Source organism: Hibiscus syriacus, unplaced genomic scaffold, assembly GCF_006381635.1.
Source record: "Hibiscus syriacus cultivar Baekdansim isolate YM2019G1 unplaced genomic scaffold, ASM638163v2 tig00110840_pilon, whole genome shotgun sequence".
Classification (NCBI taxonomy): domain Eukaryota; kingdom Viridiplantae; phylum Streptophyta; class Magnoliopsida; order Malvales; family Malvaceae; genus Hibiscus; species Hibiscus syriacus.
Window position 1 is genome coordinate 633,390 of NW_024062887.1, and position 7,025 is coordinate 640,414.

The 7,025-nt window shown below is 36.4% G+C and overlaps 1 long non-coding RNA gene across 1 annotated transcript; it reads left to right on the forward strand.

Annotated features, from left to right (window-relative positions):
- The first annotated feature begins 1,858 nt into the window (after positions 1-1,858).
- LOC120143335 lies at positions 1,859-5,025 on the forward strand. The gene is made up of 3 exons (XR_005517926.1): positions 1,859-2,051; positions 3,048-3,161; positions 5,012-5,025. It is a non-coding gene; the product is annotated as an uncharacterized LOC120143335 (long non-coding RNA).
- Positions 5,026-7,025: the final 2,000 nt, after the last annotated feature.

Sequence of the window (7,025 nt, forward strand, 5' to 3'; positions counted from 1 at the left end):
TGGAATAAAAAATGAAAATGGATACCAAGTTCAGGATTGTAGCAATATTAGACAGTCTACTACATTGACTTTTTGGCCCCTTTCGACGATAACAACCTTACAAAGCTTTCGGTACAAAAATGCTAAAATTGTCGAGCCCTAACTGCTATTACAACACTTAGTGAAATTATTTAATATAGGCAGATACTGAGTGTGTACCAAATTATCGGATTTATCTGGTAATAATACTTCTTCGATCAGTTGGAGAAGATATGATGGTGATGCAAAAATAACCTCCTCCTCGATAAAGTCATTTGTCACTTGAAATTCGGACTCCAACCACGTCATTTGTATCTGATACCCGTCTAAGACCTCGGATGGTGGCAACCTTCCCAAGACTTCGTAGACAATACACATGGGGTTGTAATCATTCCGCCTCACAATGGCGGCTCCATTCACATGAACACCGAGTTGGTAAGCGACGTCCAAAGTAATCGTCGCTTCACCACTCGGGAAATAGAAAGTGTGTGTCTCGAGCCCCCAACATTCAATCAGAGCCAAAAACCTTAAAGCCACACACAAATATGGTTAGATATAGTCAGATTGCTGAAGATATATCATCATCTGCTGATATGGATCTTTAGATGTCATTTCGCGCTGACGAATGCTCCGTTCTTCTTTCGGAAAGAGTTCGATCAACGAAATATGATATTATCGAGGCGTAACATTTCTTCTTGGGAAGTTATTTTTCGGGATTTCTCCAAAAAGTAAGTTTTTTTTTCAATTTTTTTTCGTAACAATGGATGGTAAAAAGCTAAACCCTAAACCTCTATTTATAACCCCAATCCCAACGGCTATAAAAGGCTAGTAAATTCAAAAATTTGTCAGAACTCGTCACATCGAGGTGACGAATTTCATGTTAACCATTGTCTAGTGACCGTTGCTCTTGCCTGTTGACCAACGGCTATAAACGTCTATTTGTTTTTGAATTCGAAGGAACTCGTCTTATTTTTTATTTTTTTTAAAATTAATTTTTTTATTCTTTTTTTAAAAAATAAATTTTTAAATGGACTCGTCATCTTGATGTGATGAATCCTTTTAATTACTTTAAATTAATGCTTCACATGGGGCCCACTCATCGGGGTCCATTAAAAACATGAATTTCAATTACTAAGGATGCGTTTGGTTCAGGGTATCTCACATTACCAGGGGAATGGAATGTCATTCCCCTATTTGGTTGGCAAACATTCCCAGCCTCCGATAATAAGTTATTCCCAATAGTGGTATTTTAGGGGTATATTACCGGGAATGTGATTACCCATTCCCTTAGGTATTGTTACATTCCCGTCATTTTGGACTAAAATACCCTTATTTTTTTCCCAAAAATATCATTCTTCTGTCGTTGAATAAAAAAAATTCTACGAATTGCAAATTTATCCTTTAACTATTTTAGATTTACAAAAAAAGTCCATAATTAGAATTTTATATAAAGTTCAGGGGTTAAAATAAAATTTTACCCTTTCATTAAACATATTTATCTTTTCAATTTTGTAAAAAAATTATATAAATTTTATGAATTTAAAATTTTTAAAGAAAATATATAATAAATTAACTATAGTAATATTATAGTATAATTCAATTTGTTCAAAAAAACAAATATATAATAAGGAAAATTTGGTAAAATATACATTCTAATAATCTTTTATTCTTTTAACCAAACACTGTAATCTTATATTCATGCTAAACAAACCAAACACAAAATACAACATTCCCAGTAATCTTATTCCCGTCGGTAATCATATTTCTGTCGGTAATCTTACATTCCGTGAACTAAATTCACCCTAAATAGTCATCCGGCATACAATGCATTTGTGATTTAATCATGAATAGTACATTCATATGTTCAATTTTAACTATTTTTGAAATACGAACTTATCTTTTGTTGCCCAATTCTTCTTACTTATGGATAGATGAAATGATTTCCTTTTTAATAGGCGCCCCCGAGAAATCACCCTCTGTTATTATTATCTGGCCTGGGGACTAATGCCATTGGATATGATCTTTCTCCCGAGGTAAAATCCGTTTTACTTTTAATTTTATGCTAATTTCCTTCAACAACCTTATGTTGTTATTGCTTTGAAATAGAACATAACCCCCCCCCCCTTTAATTTTATGCTAATTTCCTTCAACAACCTTATGTTGTTATTGCTTTGAAATAGAACATACCCCCCCCCCCAAAAAAACACACACACACACAGACACACACAACAGTATGGAGAAAAAAGTTGGGTACTATTCATTTTTTTTTGTTAACAAGCATTGAAACGTTTTGGTACCTTTCTTCATGTGGTTGTAAACTGTTAAGTACAAAATAGCTGTGTTTGCTGATGGATTGGCCACGAGCAATGGACATTTTATCTTTACCGTGTAATTAATACAAATCCAAACTTGTTCAGTTTGGGGTTTTCTATATTCCTCTTGATGCTTCATAGAAACCAAAATCTAATGAGCCCTGGAAGACCATTTAGTTTACCATGTTGTAGGTTATTAGTGGCCAATATTATAATCACATAGTAAATCATCACTTTTGTTAACCCAAATGATAGCACTACCTGGGAGATGTTGTAATTTCTAAGCCTGAGTTTGATCCACAATGAGCCATTAGGAAAATATTGTTACCCATGCTTAATGAGAACTCATACTTTACAGTTTAATCCATATGGATCCTTGCACCAACAGTCATCACCTGCTGACTTCATTAGAAAACTTATATGCACGTGTTTGACAATTCGCACAGATAACCTTGTTTAGTCAAAATCATCAAACGTAGCTTATACGTTTTATGGAATAAATTACATAACAAAATCTTCTATTCTAGGTTCTCATGTTGGGTGCCTTATAATATGCCTCGCTTTTGTGGCATCATTATGTGAATGCCTATATTCATGGTCAAATGAACAATGATGTTTCCAACTTCTACATATAGCTTCCAAGATGCTAAGTATTATCTCCTTCTCTTTTACTCATAAACATGACCCTTTCCTGATAAATTTGATATTCATCTGCAGTCTTCTTTAGCGAGATATATGTCTGGCCAAGGATTTGACACATGGATTCTTGAATTTCGTGGTGCTGGGCTGAGTGAGCAGACATCAAACTTCAAAGAAATTAAGGATGCTGATGTATTGTCTGATCAGATGGTAGCCATGGCTCAGAGTGTGGCAAATGGAGCTTCTCCTCAGAAGCAGCCAACTGATGTTTCTGGTTACTTATCTGATTCTGAATTTTATTTCCTTAGAGAAGATTCAATAGGAATTGGAACGGCATGGGATGAAGCAAAATTGGTTGCAGAGTTGACAGAAATTTTCATGCGTTTGTCTGAGGGACTTTCAATCTTTCTCAGCAAAGGTCAATCAAGACTTATCTCGACTAAATTATTAGATCAGATATAAAAAATTTTGGTGGATTCTCAATTATCTGAACGCTTTGAGGAGGTAAGGATGAAGCTTTCCAACTTATTGGAAGAACAACAGAACTCAGGTATTGCTAGCCAAATTAGAGATCTGAGTCAAAGATTAGTAAATATTATTGAGGGAGTCCAACGATCTGTTTCACCCCAGTTCATTGATATTCAAGAGAGGCTTTCTTCAACAATAGAAGACTTCCAAAAACAACTTGACCTGATTGTGAAGTACGATTGGATTTTGATCACTATCTGGAGGAGGATGTTCCTGCTTCGGTAAAGTGACATTTTGCAAATGCCCACTAATTTTCATTTTATTAATTATAATGTATTAATTTTGTTTGTTATTTTTCATTTTGCATACTAGTCACATCTCTCTCTAGGTTGAATTGACAATTTTTATTCACCTTCATATATATGGAATACATAAGGGCACAGACAAAGCCTAAAGACGGAAAACCGCTTGCAATTGGTCACTCCATGGGAGGTGTATTGCTTTATGCAATGCTGTCACGGTGTGGTAAGATATCATCATTTGAAACTTTGCCATATTGTGATTTTTTCGTGCTTCTAATCATAAGGGTAAATCTGGTTATCCCTCAATTAGTTGAACTACACTTAGAAAATCTTATAGGAGAAAATATTGTTTATATTGAAGTAGAAGAAACAAATTCTATTGTTGGGGATGTACAAATTCTTTATGCTTGTTGGTTTTTGGCAAATATCCCACATTGGTTTTGTACAAGGAGGAGGGGAAATTCTTTTGTTATAAATAGAGTCCTCCTCCTCCTTAGTTTAGCATTCCACAAATATAAGTCTTCTTCTATATTAAATGATATTTGTATTCTTTCTTTCTCTTTGTAATATTTCCTCTACTAGTGAAATATTATTTTAGTAGTGTTCGAGGAGGTAGGCATAATTTTGGCCTAACCTAGTTAAATTTTGGTGTTCTCTTTATGTCTATTTAATAGTTGTTGTTATTGTCCTATTAAAATTACTTGTCTTGGTAGTTCTGTCTAAGGAAAGTGGGTTTAAAGAGGGACCATTGTGACCCCTCCTCTTTCCTAGGAATCTACCTTGGTGTGATTTTTAGTACAATCATTTTCACACTAGTCACCTACATAATAGTTTTCAAGGTGAATTTGTTATTATTGGTGGAAATTAACCCGAATTCCACAACAATTGGTATCAGAACTCTTGGTTTATTTTAGTATGCTCTGTGGTTGCGGCTTAGGCTGATCTTTCACATCAGAAAAAATTTCCTTGGGATAATTGGCATTCCGCATTGACAGCTATTAAATATAATTTGTAGCAGAAATGACAGACGCAACAAAAACATCCACATCGTCATCAACAGCTGTGACAAATGTTAGATTTGCAGTGGAGATTTTTTATAGCACCGATCATTTCGGCATGTGGCAAAGTGAGGTTCTAGATGCCCTATTTCAGCAGGGTCTAGACACTGCTATTGAAGGAGAGAAACTAGATGATGTTGAGGAGAAAGAATGGAAGATGATCAATAGATTGACATGTGGTACTATTCAATCGTGTCTTTCTAGAGAGCAGAAGTATGCATTTTCTAAGGAAACTTCTGCAAGTAAATTGTGGAAGGCACTGGAGGAGAAATTTTTGAAGAAAAGCGGTCATAACAAGCTCTACATGAAAAAGAGATTGTTCCGCTTCAACTATGTACCAGGTACCACTATGAATGATCACATTACTAGCTTTAATCAGCTGGTGACTGATCTGATGAATATGGACATGACTTTTGAAGACGAAGATCTGGCTCTGATATTGATGGGATCACTTCCTTATGAGTTTGAGTATCTTGAAACTACTCTACTTCATGGGAAAGTTGATGTGTCTCTCAGTGAAGTAACTGTTGCCTTGTATAGTTATGAATTGAGAAAGAAAGACAAACAAGAAAACACAAGTGTCGAAGCAGAAGCTCTTGTTGTTAGAGGCCGTTCGAAGAGTCAGAATAAAGGAATGAGAGGGAGATCGAAGTCAAACTCCAGATTGAGCAAAGATGAATATGCCTTTTGTCGAGAAAAAAGGGCACTAGAAGAAAGAATGTCCCAGGCTAAAGAACAAAGGCAAAGCTGAAAGGGGAAAGGCTGTCTCAGAATCAAATGTGGTCGAGTATGATGATGCAGATTCAGATTTTGCATTCGCTGCTACGCCATCAACCAGCTGTTCTAATTCATGGCTGTTAGATTCAGCTTGTAGCCACCATATGACCCCCAATAGAGAATGGTTCTTTAATTTTAAAGAACTAAAAGGTGGAATTGTCTACACAGCAAATAATTCCCCTCTTGACACACTTTGGATTAGTTCAATTCGCTTGAGGAATCAGGATGGATCAATCAGAACCTTAACAGGTGTCCATTATGTACCAGATTTAATGAGAAATCTCATCTCTGTGTGAACCTTAGAGTCAAAAGGTTTAGAAGTGAGGGAAAATATGGGATTATGAGGATTATCTCTAGTGCACTGGTGATAATGAAGGGAATCGGAAAAGAAACAATGTGTATTACTTTCTGGGTAGTACAATTGTTGGGACAGCAGCAGTGGCAGCTTCTACTGATGAACAGAGTCAGAAGCAACCAGGTTATGGCATATGCGCTTGGGGCATGTTGGTGAAAAATCCTTGAAATTGCTGATAGATCAAGGATTATTGAATGGTGCTCGGGCTTGCAAATTAGCTTTTTGTGAGCATTGCATCAAAGGGAAGAAGACGAGGGCGAAATTTGGAACAACAATCCATGATACTAAAGGTATTTTGGATTATGTTCATTCAGATGTATGGGGGTCTTCCAAGACAACTTCATTGGGAGGAACACACTATTATGTCACATTTGTTGATGATTTTTCCCGGAGAGTTTGGGTGTATACAATGAAGAAAAGCATGAGGTGCTAGGGATTTTCCTTAAATGGAAAAAGATGGTGGAGACTCAAACAGGTAGAAAAATCAAACGTCTCCGTACAGACAATGGTGGAGAGTACAAAAATGATCCATTTCTGAAAGTCTGTGAAGAAGAAGGTATTGTCAGGCACTTCACTGTCAGAAGTACACCACAACAGAATGGGGTGGCAGAGCGTATGAACCGACATTAGTGGAGAAGGTTCGGTGTATGTTGTCTAATGCTGGGTTAGGCAAAGAATTTTGGGCTGAGGCTTTGTTCTATGCTTGTCATCTTGTCAACCGCTTACCATCGACTGCTATTGGTGGTAAAACACCATTAGAGAAATGGTTTGGAGAACCTGCTACAGATTATGATTCCTTACATGTGTTTGGTTCCACTGCATACTACCATGTTAAGGAGTCAAAGCTGGATCCAAGAGCAAAGAAGGCGATCTTTATGGGGATCACCTCTGGTGTGAAAGGCTATCGTCTTTGGTGTCCAGAAACAAAGAAAATAATCTTCAGTAGAGATGTTACCTTTGATGAATCTACCATGTTGAGAAAGGTGACTTCAGAAAAATTAGAGCAGACAGATGGAACTCCCAAACAGGTGGAGTTTGAAGGAAGCAGAATTGACTCAGCCAGTAAAGAAACTGATGTTGACTCTCCTATGGTAGA